The 18,297-nt window shown below is 46.0% G+C and overlaps 1 protein-coding gene across 6 annotated transcripts in view; it reads left to right on the forward strand.

The window, feature by feature from the left end:
- Positions 1-18,297, forward strand: part of Pkig (cAMP-dependent protein kinase inhibitor gamma) — a 65,573-nt gene that overhangs the window by 21,747 nt on the left and 25,529 nt on the right. Inside the window, exon 1 of one of the 6 annotated variants that reach the window (XM_040733106.1) lies at positions 10,831-10,899. The exons of the other annotated variants lie outside the window; for them this stretch is intronic. The gene's annotated coding sequence lies outside the window, so the exon portion shown is untranslated. Of the gene's footprint in view, positions 1-10,830; positions 10,900-18,297 lie in introns of those variants that run through there. 6 annotated transcript variants of the gene reach the window in all.

Consider the following 18,297-nt stretch of genomic DNA (forward strand, 5'->3'; position numbering starts at 1 on the left):
GCCATCCTCCTGACTCCTAGTTCATTCTACTTGTTTGTAACCCACAGATTGACCCTGGACCTGAGTTTTTCCTTCTGTGCCCTGCAGGGCACTTTCAAAGCTGCAGCTTTTATTTCTATTGCATTTCTCAGAGCTGAACTCAAATGGTGCTTAGCTGTGAGATCCGTCCATCTGCCAAGAGCCTGTGTAGAAGGCAAGCATGATTATAAAGAGCTGCTTTCCTGTATATGTCATAATATCTTCTTGGATTTTATGAGGCCATCCCAATAAATACCCTAGGTGTTTTTTGTTTGTTTTTTTAAGTAATGCTCTTGTTACCATGTCACTGACACAGTGAATAGAATCTATAAATACTTTGGACATCTTGTTTTTACCTACAACAAAAGAACTTTTTTTAAATCCAGGGTGTGTGTGTGTGTGTGTGTGTGTGTGTGTTGTAGTAAAACAGAGGACAGCCTGAGGGAATAGATTTCTCTCCTTCCACTTTGGGAGTCCTGGGGATTGAATTTAGGTTGTTAGCCTGGTGCACTGGTGGTGCCTCACTACCCATTGACCAGTTTCTTAAGTCCCAAAAGGACTGTGTTTGTTTGCCTTTTTTTTTGTTTGTTTTTCAAGACAGGATCTCTCTGTATAGTCCTGGCTATCCTGGAACTCACTATATAGACCAGGCTAATCTCAAACCAGGAGATCTGCCTCTGGGATTAAAGGAGTGTGGCATCACTGCCAGGCTGGGAACTATTTTGTTTTGAGATCTACTAAGCCAATTCCAATTCCTGTTTCTGTCCCCAAATTGTTATCTTCCTCTGTTTAAGTTCCTTTAGTTTTTTTGTTTTGTTTTGTTTTTACGAGACAGGGTTTCTCTGTATTGTTTTGGAGGCTGTCGGTCCAACCCAGCCTCCAACTCACAGAGATCCGCCTTGCCTCTGCCTCCCGAGTGCTGGGATTTAAGGCGGGGGCCACCACCGCCCGGCTTAAATTCCTTTAGTTTTATTCTCTCCATCCCTTCTTTGTTTTTCCTTTTGTGATGCCAGAGCCTTGTGGATGTGGATGCTGGCAAGTGCTGTGCCCTTGAGTTCCACCTCCACCCACCCTCTTTTCCTACAGAACAATGTCTTACCTTCGTGGCTACGGCATTAACATGTACGTCTAACAGTTAAGGACTCACGGAAGTGCCTAATTTAATGGATGCCTCTTGCTGACCGCCATCCAGAGATGTCCTCATTTGGCAATGTGATAATTTGTATATCCTTTTACAGATGTAACAGCAACAAAACATAAACTATGTGCTGGGTACTTCAAATTGTCTCAGTTAATCCTGAGTCTCTGAGATAAGGCCTCTGCTTTACCAAGCAGTAGCCTTGAGGTCTGTGGGTAGCTGGTGACTTGTGTGAGCACTGTTACAGATGGATGTCTCTACTTAGGTGTGATAAATACCTACACTGGCAGTCAGTGGACCAAGAAGTGCACATTGCAAGTTGGGGCTGTAAAAGGTGGCACATTTGTCTAGGGTGCCTGAGGACCTGGCTCTCGTCCTCAGCATTACAGTGAGAGTACAGCTGGGCATGGGGCATATACCTTAATCTCAGTGCCCTAGAGGCTGATGCAGGAGGATTGCCGCAGATCTAAGGCCACTGTGTTCTGCACAGTGAGCTTCATTCAGGTTAGCTAGGGCTATGTAGTCAGAGTCTGTCTCAAAATGAAACAACAAAACTTTAAGGTTTGTTGGAGTCTTTCCATTTTGTCTTCTGGTGAGTGTTATTAGCAAGAAGGAAGGGTAAGAAAACAGACAAACTGTGTACCCTCTCCATAAACTACTTGTCCAGCATCACTCTTCACACAAGCTTTTTCTTTTTGGTAGCTGCATTGTATCACAGAGCTGCAAGCCTCCAACATAAATAGCCACTCTGAATATAGACCTAACAACCATTTTTCTCACTTCAGAGTTAGACAATGTTTAATCCTAAAAACAAAGCAGCTTTTAGAGGTAGCTAATTTTTCCAAACAGATTCATTGGCCACACTGTTTGTGAGTTAAAGCTGTAGAAGGTTCTGCACGCTTTTTGTTTCAGCTCCGCCTTTCTCTTGTGTGGGCGTGCAGTGAGCTCTGGGCATTGGCAATCCTGTACTGACTGCTTCTGCTCTGGAGTTGGTGGGTAATGCTTCTGCTGTTTGTTTGGTACACATGTGGTTACGTATTTGTGGATCACTTTTGAAAACCTTTATCCTCCTACACAAACTGTGTCATAAGAAATGTTCTCTGTGTAGGTCTTGAGCTGGGCATGGCAACATTATAGCAACACATCATTTTGAAGCATTTATTTAATTATTCTTTATTGGTAACTCAGGAGTCAGGTACTGGGGTAAGAATCTGAATGACTAAAGGAGAAGCAACCAGTGACCTCCTCTTTCTCTTGTTCCTTGATCCAAGAGGACCAAGAATCTTTCTAAGCCCCACCCTAGTTCCTGTGTCTCTCTATATGTCCTCAGACCTCCAAAACCTCTATTGCTAATTTTGTCAGCTAGTAGCTAGCTTCGCCCTCTGATTTAAAGCAAACTTTTTGTCAGAGTGTGATCAAAATATCCCACACAACATTTGCCCCTTTTTGTCTAAATAAGAAGGGAAAAGGTTTTAACTCTAATACAGTAAAACTATATGCAATAAAAGCAATTATCAGGTAAGGATTACATTAACAATGTCCAGTCCATTTGCATTTGGAAAATTCCAAACACACAAACACAGAATCAAACAGAGCTTCCTAGACAGGGTTTCTCTGTATTGTTTTGGAGGCTGTCCTGGAACTAGCTTTTGTAGATCAGGCTGGTCTCAAACTCACAGAGATCCACCTATCTCTGCCTCCTGAGTGCTGGGTTTAAAGGCATGTGCCACCATTGCCTGGCTTATTTTATTATTTTTAAACTATTTTTTTCTATGACTGTCTATACCCATTTTTTACTGTATCTGTTTAAAGGTCATTCTCTGTATGGACCACTTTTCTGCATGCCTGAAGCCTTCTCTAGCTGCATGAGCCAAGCTGTAAACTTGCTGTACATCTCCACACATATCACTGACTGGCTCAAGCATGTATGTGGTGGCTGGGAGCCTTGTACAACTGGGCCCATCTGATAAACTGCAGGACTAGGAAGCTGTGTTTGATTCTGTGTTTGTGTGTTTGGAAATTTTAAAAAAGTTTTCTCAGGTCCTATGTGGAAGTATGTTCCACATGTTGGGTGCCAGAGAAAGCATTTATCCAATTATTCTCTATCAATAAAAACTCGGGACTCAGCTGGGAGTTGGTGGCACATGCTGTTAATCCCAGCACTGGGGAGGCAGAGGCAGGCAGATCTTAGAGGCCAGCATGGTCTACAAAGCTACATAGAGAAACCCTGTTTCAAAAAACAAAACAAAACAAAAACAAAAAAACATGGGAGTCAGATATTGGAATAAGATCCTGAATGATCAGAGAAGCAGCAGAGAAGTGACCAGTGTCAACCTCTCTCTCCTTCCTCTATCCCAAAAGGCCAAGAATCTTTCTACACCCCCCCAGCTACTTCCTGTGTCTCTCTATATGTCCTCAGTCCTCCAAAACCTCTATGGCTAATTTTGGTCAGCTAGTAACTAGCTCTGCCCTCTGATTCAAAGTAAACGTTATTTTCAGTCTTGGGAGTGTCAGTACAAGCAGAATATCCCACATTCAGGTATTGTTTGGCTATTTATGGGATCTTTGAACACTATTAAAGAATGTGCATAGATTGGAATTTATGATTTAAGTTTTAAAGGAAATATATATTTCAAACTCATAGATAAATGAATTAAAAGTCACATGCTCTTGAAGTGTGATTTCTTTTTATAATCTTTTGAAGCTCAGCAACTCAAGTTAGATATCCTGAGGGCAACACATGTTGAGAGGCCTGGGGGTGGTGTGGGGAGGGAATGTATTTGTTGAAATTGTCCAGGAGCAAAGCTGGGCTCACTTGAAGCCCAGAGATTTGTCATCCAAATATGTGCAGATTGCTGATGCTATAAATAGTTTGAACTCAAGTAAACAGTCTCTTCCCCTAGCTGCTGTTTGGCCATTATTCACATGCCAGAACAGGCTGGAACAGCACCGGCACCAGACTCAATGCATTGCACCTAAAATCCTGGCCTCGGCTCGGCAGAGCCACCAGCTTCTCCAGGACTTAAGTGACTGGAGTCAGGTGTTTGTCCACTTTAACGCTGCACATTGGGCTTCCTCTCTGGCCCAGCCTGCTGTGGAGCTTTGTCAATTTGCCACTGCTCTAGACCAGCCCTAGCTAAGAATTTTGGCAAGAATTAAAAGCCCTGAGCCACATGACTGGACTAAAGCAGATTTAGGAGGCACAGGCAGTGTCTTTTCAGAGCAGAGGCATGCCTGGCTGTTTCTTTTGGAACCCAGAAAGTGGCACTGCTCATCAGAAGTATGCTGTTGTGTCTTTGCCAACAGCTGGTCTATGTGCCAGAGTCTAGCTGCTGGCATTTCCAGAGCCCCTTCAAGACTCATGCACAATGCTGGCAGAGCGACCAAGGACATTCCATGGTTGCTTACTCTGTTTCCTTTGTTGGAGGTGGGGTGGGGGAGGGGGTCTCTCTCCCCTTCTCCTTTGCCTCCCTCCTGCTCTTGATCTCCCTCTGCTGTATTCACTTACACTGACTGCAGGTCAATCAAATGCCCATGGAGGGCTGAGGGGCAGATGTTAAGATCTGGTAGAAAGACCATTGGATAAGAACAGGGAGTCTGGAATCTTGAGCAGATCACTTACCTTGATGTTAGGATTCAGGCAGTACTCTGGCCAGCCCAGGGACCTATGTCACTGTCTCACTGTCACTAAGTAGCCTGCATATAGGTGCAAAGGTCCCTTTCAAGAGACAAGCGCTGCCTACTCCCTCTCTTTTCCCTGCTGTTCCTCTGAAGGAGCATATAGGACTTTTCCTGTCTCTCTCTCTCTTCTTTTTCTCTCTCTGTCTCTCTCCCTCTCTTTCTCTTCTCTCCCTCATCTCCCTTCCCTTTCTAGACTCCCCCAATAAACCTTCCCACTTAAGCTCTGTCTGCCTGATGTGTTTGTCACTCACCATGGGATCCGCAAAGGTCCTGCTCATGCCGTATTCATAACACTTTGTATTCTTCATTTTTCAAATGAGGATAGTCCTGATGCCCCTTTGTTTTCATGGGGTGGATAAGAAAATGTATGTGAAATTACTTTCTGGATTATAGCAAACTACAGGATGCGAAGGGGAGGCGTGGTAGTGTCAGACCAGGGCCTGTGGGGAATTGTATGAGAATTAGAGCTAAATATGCATGTATCCAAGTGGCAATAACAGCAGTGGTTCTATTAATGTCCCTTAGGTGACTGAGAATTCTAATCCGGAAGGGACATTGGGATTATAAACATGGGTTTATAGATGTTGACATTAGCAAGAGGGCCTGCTAAGTGCTGATTGCAATAACCGATAAAGATAAAAATTTAAAATACAGGTAAGGCGTAACTGTGAATGAATGAATGAGTTTTTTGTTGTTGCTTTTGAGACTGGGTCTCATTATGTAGCTCTGGTCAGCCTAGAACTTATCACCTGCCCTTTTATTTTATGTAGTCTCGTATAGTGTAGGGTGGACCCAAACTCACTATAGAGGTAAAAATGATCTTACACCTCTATCCCCCTGCCTCCACCTCTGTATGCTTGGATTGCAGGTGTTACACCATGCAATGCTTGTTTATTTTGTGGTGCTTGGATCAAAGCCAGGGCTTCACAGCTGCTAACTCACACCAACACCCCCCCACCCAAACAACAACATGCACTTTTTTTTTTTTTTTTTTTTTTTTTTTGGTTTTTCGAGACAGGGTTTCTCTGTGGCTTTGGAGGCTGTCCCGGAACTCACTCTGTAGACCAGGCTGGCCTCGAACTCACAGAGATCCACCTGCCTCTGCCTCCCGAGTGCTGGGATTAAAGGCGTGTGCCACCAACGCCCGGCTCAACATGCACTTTTTAACATTTACTATCACACATTCAGTAATTTAACAGCCCTTAATATTAACAAGGCTCTCCAATTAACATATGTGTCTTTCCAGTCAGAGCCAGACAAGACCATATATTTCTAAAAAAGAGTCTGACTGTATTGTCCTTGAGCTCCGCATCCTACTGCCGCAGCCCCCCAAGTGTTGGGACTTTAGAACCAGTTGCATTGTTTACTTTGAAACAACATCTTTCCTCTGCAAAATCCCTCTGCCTTGTGTTTTGAAGTGGGCAGGATTAAGGGGCTGTAAACCATGTTCTCCTCATATCTACACTTCTGACTTTGATCTTGGAGACTGTCTTCCTGCAGCTCTGGGAACGTTTCTGAATCTGAGGTTCTTTCCTATCATCCCCCCCCCATCTTTCCTGGAATTCGTAATTGGGGCCATGTTGAGATTCCAGGATTGTTCTACAATCAAGGTCCTTTTTTTGCCTTGTATCTCCTTCTGCATTGCAAACTGTCCTCTCTCACTCCCCGTCCTTCCCCTGAAGTGTTTGTTGGCTTCCACATTGGTACCGTCAATTCTCAAGAATTCAGGTTTGTTCGTTTTCTTTATGCTTTATGGAAACAATGTATTCAGAATTCTTAGAGACAGGAGTCTACAAAACCCTCCCCTTTGGAGGTAGCTGTCTGCCCCATAAGCGTCGTCTTCATAGGAAATTGTTGGACACCCTCTGTGTGGAGGGAGTGACTTACCTCAAGGCACAGGAACAGGACCAGCAAGTAGACTGAGATCCTTCAGATGTCATGATAAGGAGGTTGGGTTCCTGGAAGAAGCCTTAGACCACCCCTGCTTATGTAAAGACCCCAGACACCCTCCCCTCCATCTGCCTGTAGTTCTCTAGAACTTGCAACCATGTGTTGCAGGGGTAGGGGTAGGAGCTGGCTGGCCAACATTAGCTCTCCCAAGTCCTCCATTACTGTCTCTTCCAGGCTGAGACCCTCCTTGTGGTTCCCTACAGCAGTGTGGGCCTCATGTCCCACAGGTGCACACCACCATGCCTGACGCTGGCACTGACTTCTCCTAGAAACTGCTTGCAGGGAGACCTCTTGGTTTCTAATGATCCTTTCCTGGAGGGACGGCCTTGTTCACAGTACACGAGGTGTGAGTGTGTGTGCATGTGTGTCTGTCCACCCAGGACTATTGGAGACACTTGGAGTGGATATATCTGCGATGTTTTTAACCTTCCCAGTCTGGTAGGAGAACACACAGCAGGCACTTAAAATAACATGCTAAGAGGAATGAGAGATCATTCTAGCATGGAGCTAATGTGTCACCAAACAAAGCCTTCCCAAGAAAGTGACATTTAATGTGGGGTCTGATTAACCAGAACCAGAGGGTAAGGTCGTCAGAGTGGCAGAGGCAAGTAAGACTCTCAGGGCAACCAGGCTGCCTCTGTGAAATGTGTAGGTTTGTGTAGCCTCAGGAAGGGCCTTTGCCTCTGGGAGGGTATTACCAGATGGTTCAGTAAAGTGCTTGCTTTCCGACTGTGAGGACTTGAGTTCAGATCCTGGAAGATATGTAAAAAGCCAGGAGTAGTGGCCTATATCCTATTAGCCACAGTGAGGGGAAGGTTGATCCTTGACCTATGTGGCAAAAGCAAATCTACTCAACATGTGTTTGCGACTCTTGTGATTCATGTTTCTGATTCCCAAACTCTTTTGTTTGGAGTTGAGCACTATGAGGCTGTCTGGTGAGGTCTGTATGCCGAGGGAATGGGTAGCTTTCTCACCTTTTTATTGTTTCTTAGATGTCCAGTTATTTTACATAAGCAATTATTATTATAATTGGAGAAATAGTGGCAAGAAACTTTTTTTTTTGGAGACAGGGTTTCTCTGTGTAGCTTTGGAGCCTGTCCTGGAACTAGCTCTTGTAGACTAGGCTGGTCTCAAACTCACCTCCCAAGTGCTGGGATTAAAGGTGTGTGCCACTATAACCTATCCAAGATACTTTTTTTTTTCCTTTTGGTTTTTCAAGACAGTGTTTCTCTGTGTAGCCCTAGCCATCCTAGAACTCACTCTGTAGACCAGACTGGCTTAAACTAAGAGATCCACCTGCCTCTGCTGTACCACCTGACTAAGAAACTACTTTCATGTGTAAATCTCAGTATTCTATTTCTCAGTTGTCTAAAAGAGTGTGGCCTTTGTAGCTTTGTGGCACAAAGAGCAAGTTGTAGATGTGGCATCTGCTTGTACAGAGGACCAGGTTAGGTTCACAGCACCCCACTGTGACTCACAGTGACATCTGCATGTACAGAGGACCAGGTTAGGTTCCCAGCACCCCACTGTGGCTCACAACCATCCATAAGTCCAGTTCCCAGAATCCTGTGTCCTCATCTGACTTATCCAGACAGGCCAGGCACACACTTGGTACACATACATGCATGTAGATGAAACACTCATACATATAAAATAAATAAATCTAAAAAGAAAAAAAGTGGTAAGTTATTGAGGAAGACACCCAGCATAGATCTCTGGCCTCCACATGCATGTGTACACATGTATATACATCTACACAAACATGTATTCACATACAGTGCACACAAAGAACTTATTAGGGAAAGTGCTGTTAATGATCCCATCCTCCTCTGGGCAGCCAAGGCACAAACCGATTGCCCAAGGTCATCCTCAGTGGGAGGAAGGCAGGGCTGGGAGGACCCCCATCTCTCCCGTTTGTTTATGTTGCTCCTGTAGCATTCTCAGGCTGCTGGTTTTTATTCTACCACAGCTCACCAACTTGTTCCAAAGCCGTCTGATTGGCAAACACCCTCCCATGAAGAGCCTGTTTGCTGGAGTACTGATAAACATCAAAGTTTTCTGAGAACTAATTAAAATTCCTAGTAAGTTACAAAGGGCCACAGCCTTCCCCATCTGCCATAAAGAGTTATGTCCCCCAGAGTTCTATAACCTCCTGTCCCCATGGAAATAGCACGAACATAGATAGGCTCTGCTCCTTTTGGGAGAGGTAGTTAAAATCACCCAGCATTTTGGTAACAAAGCCAATAAGCCCACCCTCTGACCCGGTGGACTGGAGTGTTCCCTTTATCAGGCTGGGTGGGATGTCTTTTTTTTTTTTTTTTTGGTTTTTCGAGACAGGGTTTCTCTGTGGCTTTGGAGGCTGTCTCGGAACTCACTCTGTAGACCAGGCTGGCCTCGAACTCACAGAGATCCGCCTGCCTCTGCCTCCCGAGTGCTGGGATTAAAGGCGTGCGCCACCAACGCCCGGCTGGGATGTCTGTTTTAAGAATAGCATTGGCACATATGTGACATTCATTCTGACTTAGGAGCTAGGAGCCACGGTTACTAATTTTGGCCCTTTTGTTTTCAAGCTGTGTAACTTTAGGCATGTCACATAACTTCTCTGTTTAATCTTATTGAGGAAAGAGTAATAATAATTCTTCTAGGGGTGTTTTGAGAGCAAAATAGATGATGTACAACATTGAGAGCTAACATCTGCCCAGTACTTGGTCTGTACTGACCATTGTCTCGGTCCCCATGTAAGCATCACTTCTCATAATCCTAAAATGAAGCCACTAGCATCCCATTTTACAGTTAGGAAAACAGAGAGGGGGAGAGAGGGAGGGAGGAGGGAGGGAGGAAGAGAGAGAGAGAGAGAGAGAGAGAGAGAGAGAGAGAGAGAGAGAGAGAGAGAGAGAGAGTGAGTGAGTTATGTAGGACCCAGACCCTGCTTCTGACTCCTGACAATGCTCATGGTCCCTGCGCAGATCCCTTTGCTTCTCACAGGCAAGAGTGGAGAGCTTTGCCCGTCTCCCTGCTGGAGTGCGGAGTGCACTGCAGATGCAACATTCTTGTGATCTAGCCTAACCATTGCTGGATTTGTCCCTAAGGACAGTCACATTCCATACTTGTTTATCTTATCTAGTAGTTTATGTTGTCTCTTTTCATGTCCCCCGGGACTCCTTCAGTGAATACTTTTGAGTTTTCTCCCAGAGAAATGTCTTAACTCCACTGCGAGGGCCCAGGAGCCCACAAGGCCAGGCAGTATCTTGGGAAGAAGGAGTTTCTTCCTGTTCAGGCATATGACTGGTAGGCTGGAGTAAAATGCTCTGAGATGCATTTGATAATAAGCTCTGCACACACTGGCTTCCAGTGGGATATCAGGCAGGACAGACACCCATGTTATCATTTCACTGGTGAAACCAAGGCCCAGTCAGTGACTTGGCTTGAGGCAGGGCTGAGACCTGAAGCCAGTTCTCCAGGCAACAGACCAGTGGTGTGGCCCAAGCTGTCCTGTGTGTGCATAAGGACAAAAGGCACACATACTGTGTGTAGGGAAATGAAACACCTTGGAGGACTGGGCAGAGGCAGATCTGGAGGAGACATAGAGAGTCTCCTGCCTACTGGAGCACTTTATACACCAAGGAATGGATGGAAGCACAGCAGAGTGCAGGCAGCCAGTCTCCCCAGTGACTGAAAAGCAGAGGACCTCCTGCCTGGAGTCCTGGGACTGACCTGCCACATAGGAAGCCTTTTGTCACTGAGGCCTCAGTGTTGAAAATTGAAGGAAGGATGTTTGATAAATGTGTCGGGCCTGGGATGCAGTTACAGCCACCCTGGCTCATTGTCCAAAGGAAATAGATCTCTCCCTTGGACAGAGATGGAAACTGAGCAAGTGGGTTGAGTGGTTGACATCATCAGGCCGAGAATTGGATTACAACAAATGGGGACTCACTTGGCCAGAGACGTGGGAAACACCCTCTAAAACCTCAAGTGCTTTTCATTTAGGAGATACAGAGAGGGCAGGGACGAGCTGCCTGCTGCTCCCTGCACAGCCCTGCTTGAACCCTGGCTTTTTACTCTATCTTCTGTTCTGATCCAGGACCTTTGCACTTGGAGGAGACTTGGCCCCTGTGAGTACAACTGCACTGCCTTGTCTACCCCATCCCAGCCTGCCGCCCACAAAGGGTCTGTTTCTGTTATGATGCATGGACAGTTGCTTCGGAAGTTACAACTTTCTTTGCAGCTGCCCAGGGCTGCAGAGTGGGAGCCTTGTTCTCAAGACAGGCTCCATCCCCACTGGAGACTTTCTTACCACATAGCTTCCGAGGTTTCCACAGCCTTCAGTGCATCTCCTTGCCTACATGCAGGCTAAAAAGTCAAGTCTAACTGTAGAAATTACTATCCCTAAAATTGTAATCGTTTTCTGATTACAAAGGTTTTTAAAAAATTCCAATGAAAATGTTTTACAAAATTCTTGAAAGAGATTTCTCACACATAAAATTGGTATATGAAAAACCTAATCCTCCTGCCTCTGCCTCTCATGTGCTGGTAATATATTAAATTTGGGATACCAACTTGTTTAGGTTCACAGAGGCGTCTCCCATATACTGTAGCAATTGTGTGGGGAGCTCCAGGCTCAGAAGGAGTGATCTTTACTCTTGACTTTGTGCTGTCTTCCTTGACCATATATATAAGCCCTATGGTTTCTTTCTCTTGGAGTCTATTTTCAGGTTAGGTTTTTTTTGTTTTGTTTTGTTGTTGTTGTTGTTGTTTTTTCCTTTTTTGGTTTGGTTTTTGAGACAGGGTTTCCCTAGCTTTGGAGGCTGAACTAGCTCTTGTAGACCAGGCTGTTCTTGAACTCACAAAGATCTGCCTGCCTCTGTCCTGCCTGTTTTCAAGGTTTTTAAACAAGGCAGGTCACTATGTGCAGAGCGGAAGGGAGGGGCCCTTATTACCTCTAGGTCCCTCTGTGAGTCTCAGCTGAGGTCCTCAGGTGACTAATGATTGCTTGTGGCATGCTGTGGCCCATCTCTTCGATTGGCAGATTAAATAGATTTGATATTTGAAAGTTATTCTATTTTTATGTGTATGAATGAGTGTTTTGCCTGCATGTATACTCAGGATCTGCCTGTACCACTTTCATGCCTGGTACCTACAGAGGCCAGAAGTGGAGTTAGAGACAGTTTTGAGCCAAGCAGGTTAAATATATTTGAGAAGTTATAGCTAAAAGAAAAATATTCCAGCCTTGGAAAGCAAAAAGCAGGGACAGAACAGGTGTAGCTCAGGGTGGGGCGCTTGTCACCATACACATGGCCTCCCAGGTTTCCATCCCGAGTACTACAAAAAATAAAACCACCATGTAGTAAAGAGCCACCCAAGGAAAGTATGTGGCCTTTTGCAAGTGTTTGATGCACTTGGACATGAGTTTTCTCATTTGTACCTAAATGAGGGGACAGCACCAGATGATGGAGTGTGTGTTTCTTCTGAGGCTGACCATTGTAGCTTTTGAAGCAGAGTGCCCTTGGTTTTCAGTCTTCCAAACTGGCTAAAAACTGGCTGGGTGGGAAAATCAAGAGGACACTGGGCAGGAGACATGGTTCAGTGAGTAAAGTGCTTGCTTGCGTAAGCACAAGGACCTGAGTTCAGAGCCCTAGCATAGATGAAGAAGTCAGGTTTAATGGAAAGTGCAATTACAGAGCCAGAGCCCTTGGAGGCCTGAGGGCAGTGGTAGGGTGCTCTAGAACTGGAGTTAGAGGTGTTTGAGCTGCCTGCGAACTGGGAACCACACCTGGGTCCTATGGGAGAGGAGTAAGTGCTGTTAACTGCCGAGCCATCTTTCTGACCTCAGCAACTCCATTTCAAGTTAGAAACTACCACTTTAGTTCTTAGTTTGGCAAGAAAGATGAGGTGGAAAGAGAAAAAATTCCCTGCACTTGCCTCTGTACCCTTTCTTTTATTCTGGCCACCACTGCTGCGGGAAGAAAGGATGTCCATAGCTAGGATGGGAACAAGCAGAAATCAGCTGTTGTTCCAGGTCTTGTTAATTCTTTACCTTTGGGGCTATCAGAGACCCTGATCCTCAGGGTATTGTTTGGAAACTGTTTGAAGTAAAGTCAGGATCAGAGAGTTCTCAGTCACTTGGCATGTCTTAAAGCTGCAGACTTCCCCAGTGGCTGTGCCACCCAAGGTGGACTCTGGCTACTGTGTAGCAGGGCACTAGGAGGCTAGGCCTTTCTTCTATGCCTCAGCCCACAGTCTGGCCCTTAGAATTGGGGACTCTGGATAGGAACCATCCCTCCTCCTCAGGAGGTAATGAGGCCATGATGCTCTGAAAGGACATGGCTGGTGCTACCTAGTCTCTGCCAGGAAGCAGGAGTGGAAAGTGTGAGTGGCATGCCTTCTTCTTATGTGAGGTGAGGATGGCTTTAGTTTCTTGTTGCAGCTATCAGAGTGCTATTGCAGGGCTTTTCCTGACATGTGCCACCTGACATGTGCTGAGTTTAGGGCATCTTGGGAGTGGAGATAGGCTGTGTGTTGAGCTCTTGTGTGGGTTTCTTATCTTCAAAGTGTGTGTTACACTGAAAGGCTGGGCATCTCAGCTCTGCTGATTCCTTTTTGTCTTCACAGCAGTGGTGGGAGAGGTTTTCTCCATCTTACAGAAAGATGTTCGGAGATGGGAAGTGACTTGCTCAAGTTCTCATACCTTGCAGGCGATAGAGGTAGTGTGCCGAGTGAGACTAGGCCATCTCTGCCACTGTTAAACTTGCCCCGGAGCTGCTGTCTGTCCTGTCCATATCACCTCTCGAGGGCTCAGTTTCTCTGTCTGCTGGAGGGGTATTGTACCAGAGTCAGAAGGCAGAGTGGAGTTTAACTCTACTGCTGAGGCCATGTGCTTTACTTCTTTACCAACCCCCATTGTTTGCTATGCATTCTAGTCTGCTGTCTGGCTCCTGGCCCTTCGCCTCTGAGGGCTTCTGTGATCCCTAGACTTGTTGGTGTCTAGTCTGCCTATGCTTTCAGTCTAGAGTTTGGTGGGAAAGCAGGAAAGAGTACCACCACCTCATGTAGCTGAGAGGTCCTGGATAGACCTTCATTCCTTTTCCAGAACCTGTCTGTCTGCCTTTGGGCAAAGCTGGGATCACACTCCACCTATCCTACAGGGTGTCGTGGGGGATGGATGAAATACAGTAAGTTAGCACCTGTAGATTGGTACCAGACTCTTAAGATGGGGCATGGTAATTCACACCTGTAATCCCAGCACTTGAGAAGCTAAGGCAGGAGGATTGCCATGAGTTTTAGGCTATCCTCAAACCTATGTAGAGAGTTCCAGGCCAGTCCCACCACAACCACCACTACCAAAATGACAAAACAACAAAGTAAAATCAAACTGCATGCTCTAGACTGCTGTTTCACTACACGGAAGAGCACTAGTGATTCATAGGATGGTATTTATGTGAAGCACTCCAGGACTGCCTCTTGCTCTACAAACCAGACTTCAGGGCTGCTTTCTGTCATCTGGACACCTAATGCTGAACTTCATCAAGTCAGCCATCAGCATGGAGGCAGAAGAAGAGGCGGGTGCTTCTGCCTGGGAGCAGAGGGTCCTGGCCTGGTGGCTGAAGGAAGAGCTTGTGGCAGCTGTGGCTGAGAGATGTTGAGCCCACCAATCTACTCAGCTGAGCTCAAGGCACCAGACGTGGTTGCTAAGCACAGTCAGAGGTGGAACGCTTAGAAACAGTCATTACTTAAGGCTGTGCTCACCACCTCCTGGAAACCCTTTAGCGGCCACCTTCCTCTAAACAGCACAGTTTCTCTGGGAGTTGCTCTCAGCTGGGAGGCCAACAGACTGTGAGTTGCAAATTAGAACAATTACTCTATGAAGCCAGCATTTCCCAAATGTAAGAGAAGCTTTGCTGATGTTTGAAGAAATCACTCTTCCATTTGGCTCTGTAGGACAAGATAATGGACCTTTGAGCCCCAAAGCAAGGAAGTGTCTGTGGCTAATGCACACTTGTGCCCCAGGGCTCTAGGTCAGCTCTGTGTAGTGCTTTCTAGATGTGGTCCCTATTATTCTTTAAGTTTGTGTTGAGGGGCTGGCTCATATTGTTGTAGAGTTTGAATCAATCCACTGGGAAAGATCAAAGACTTAGACTCAGTTTGAATTTAGGTTAAACGATTTATTCTTACTGCTAACAGGCAACAGCCTTATAGTCAAATCAGGAGCTTGTTGTGCCAGAGGGGTCTACGGAAGGGCTTATAAAGGTGAACATCAAAGGTGGGCATCACAGTTATCTGTGCTCTGTGGAATCCACAGCTGGACGAGAAAGGCTTCACTCCCCTCAGATGTTTCTCATCCCCATTGTAGGAAGCAGTAAAACCATATTTCTTCTTATCTCACGGGGCTAACACCTGCAGGCCACTGGGATCTCACAGGCATTTCAGGACAAAGGTAAGCAGCAATTAGAGGTGCCTAGTACTGGGTTGAGTTCCTTAGCCATCACAGGGGAATCCTGTATAAATTGTCACACAAACCAGATCACCCAGGGATAACAGCAAGAAAGGTCTGTAACGACTGGGATAGAGTGGTTTCTTCCTGGGCATAGTGCCATCAAGTTAGGGCTAGCTGTCACGTTCCCACAAAACAGCACTGGGCTAGAGGAATAGGTGATTATAGACCAGCTTTAGTTGTTTTCTCTTCCCACCCCTCTTCTTTTTGAGACAGGATCCTATGTAGTCTAGGCTGGCTCAGACTCACTAGATAGCTGAAGCTGTCCCTCCTCAGGCTATGAGTTGTAGGTATATTCTACCAGGCCCTGCTCAAAATCCCACATGATTCCTGGGTTACTGCTGTTGTCTGTGGTTTTGTTTTTGTTTTTTATTGTCTTAAACGAAACATTGCTGTTTAAACCAAGTTCATGTCAGACAAGCACTCCACCACAGGGCTACCTCCCAAGCCCTGTGATCCAGGGAAGACAGCAGGGGAGTGAGCAGTGACTGTGGCACGTGCCAGTGGTACAAGTGAGATATGTGGAGAGACTGTGGGGCGCTAGGCAGCGGATCTCCACAGAGGCTCTGAGCTCCAGCTGCTCTTAGCCCACACTCTGCCTCCAGTTCCTGTGTTCAGCTCTGCAGCTCTTGCTGCAGCAAAGACACTTGCTCCCTTGCCTTCCTGCCCGCCATGCTTTAGAGGAACGGAAGAAATTCCTCATCACAAAATACAGGGGCTCCTCCTGGCATGGCCCCGGATTGGGGACCCCAACTGTAGGGGTGGGTGACTTGGAGTCTAAAGTTTCCAGTGGATAATCTGTTGGGTTTTTGTTGTTGTGGTGGTTTTGGTTTTTTGGTTTGGTTTTTTGAGACCGGTTTCTATGTAGCCTTGAACTCGAAGAGATCCGCCTGTTTCTGCCTCCTGAGTGCTGGGATTATAGGCAGGAGCCATCACTGCCCAACTGGATTGTCTTTATAGCATTTATTGTGATGGCTTTCCTTCTCTAGTTACAAACTTAGAACATATTTAAGGAAAGAAAGCTAGACAGTGCAGAAAAAATACTTAAAATAAATGCTCAGCCAGTGCTTTCACTTTTCTGGTATCTGTTTCTCCCTGGGCCTGGTGTCCTTGCATTTGTGTATTCTGGAGGCATGCATGTTCTGGTGCTGTCTACTATACAGTCAGAAGTACCATCTGAGCGGGGAGGGGCTGCCACCTCCGTTTGTCCTGCCCTGCTAGTCAAAACTGCCTCCTGGACCATGCTTTGGTGGGAATATGAAGGGGATAAGACCTTTTAAATTTTTAGTTATTTTAATTTGTTTTGAGACAGGGTCTCACTGTGTAGTCCCACCTGGCCCAGAATTTGATGTGTAGACCATGCTGGCCTCAAACTCAAATTCCTCCCTTGTGCTAGGATTAAAGGCATGCATCACCATGCCTGACCCTGGCCAAGATCTTTTTTAAAAGCTTCTTGAACTGGGGAGATGGCTCAGCTGTTAAAGGCTAGGCTGGCAACCAAAAATGTAAAATACACACACACACACACACACACACACACACACACACACACACACACACACACACACACCAGCCGAAATGGTAGCCAACAATCTGGTTACTGGAAAATTTTGAATTGTGACCTAGAAAGTGTCTGGATCATAGATAGCTTCATGACCCTCCCCCAGGTCTCTGTCTCTTACACACATGCACTGACGAACATGTACACACAGGAGGCAAACAAATAAAATATACAAGAAAGTAACAGAACAAGAAATTTAAAACAAGCAAACAAAAGAACTTTCCTGGGGTTAAAGAACTAAAAGGAGCCCGGTATTGGTGACGCATGCCTTTAATCCCAGCACTTGGGAGGCAGAAGCAGGATCTCTGTGAGTTCGAGGCCATCCTGGTCTACAGAGCAAGTTCCAGGACAGCCTCCAAAAACAATCCAGAGAAACCCCGTCTCGAAAAACCAAGAAAATTTAAAAAATAAAAAAATAAAAGGAGCAGGTGTGGTGAAGCATGCCCTTAATCCCATCACTCAGGAGGCAGAGGTAGGTGGAGCTCTATGAATTGGAGGCAGGCCTGGTCTAGGTAATGATTTCCAGGGCTATGTAGAGAGACCACATCTCAACTAAATAAATGAATAGAAGATAACCAAATGTAAACATAAATATAATTAACTTGGAATAAAACAAGTGTGTGAGTCTCGATGCCCATGAGGGTCAGAAGAGGGTATCAGATCCCTTGAAGCTAGAGTTATATGCATATAGGCTTTTGTGTGTGTCAGGATTGGAACATAATTACTGCCAGCCTCCCAGGAATAAGATTTTTAATTGCTCACAGTCTGAGGGAGGAATAAATGCTCATTTACAAAAAGACCCTGTTTCAGTAAAACAAGCCTGTTGTCATGGATCCCAAGAGAGGCCCGGAGAGTGGTGTCAAGCCTGAAAAGACAGAAGATCTGTAGCATTGAAGCCACACTTTCAGTTCATGTTGACATTTTCATGTGGTCAGCCAGTACTCATTCATCTCCTGTACTGGGCATGGTGATAGATGGATGGTGTAAAAGAAAATAGGAGTGGTCCTTCCTATATGCAATTCACCCAGAGCAAGAGTAGGTGTTCGGACTGTGTGAACAGGCTAAGTGAGGTACAGGGAGTGTGGGCCAGGGCTTCCTCAAAAAGGTGGTGCTTAGAGAGGGTCAGGGGGCATTGACACCATGGGCCAAGGGGTAAAGTTAAGGGGTGTCATGGAACCCGAAGACTAAGGGAGGAGCACCCAGGGTGGGAGAGGAGCGTGAGAGCAAGAAGATTGGAGGCAGGGAACCCTGTAGAGTGTTAGGGAAGCTGAGAGTTGGCTGGTGTAGGCAAAGCACAGGGAGTGGGAGGACTGCAGCGAGGGAATGAGACTGCTGAAGGTTAGCAGTGCAGCAGGACCCGAGCATGGGGCCTGCATGGTGGCTGCTGCCGGGAAGGAGCACGGGGCAGAGGCTGAGTGAGTGAGAAGCGAAGCAAAATGTGCTGTGTAGAATATGTGGAGA

Source organism: Mesocricetus auratus, unplaced genomic scaffold (genome assembly GCF_017639785.1).
Source record: "Mesocricetus auratus isolate SY011 unplaced genomic scaffold, BCM_Maur_2.0 Super-Scaffold_100028, whole genome shotgun sequence".
In the NCBI taxonomy this organism is placed as follows: Eukaryota; Metazoa; Chordata; class Mammalia; order Rodentia; family Cricetidae; genus Mesocricetus; species Mesocricetus auratus.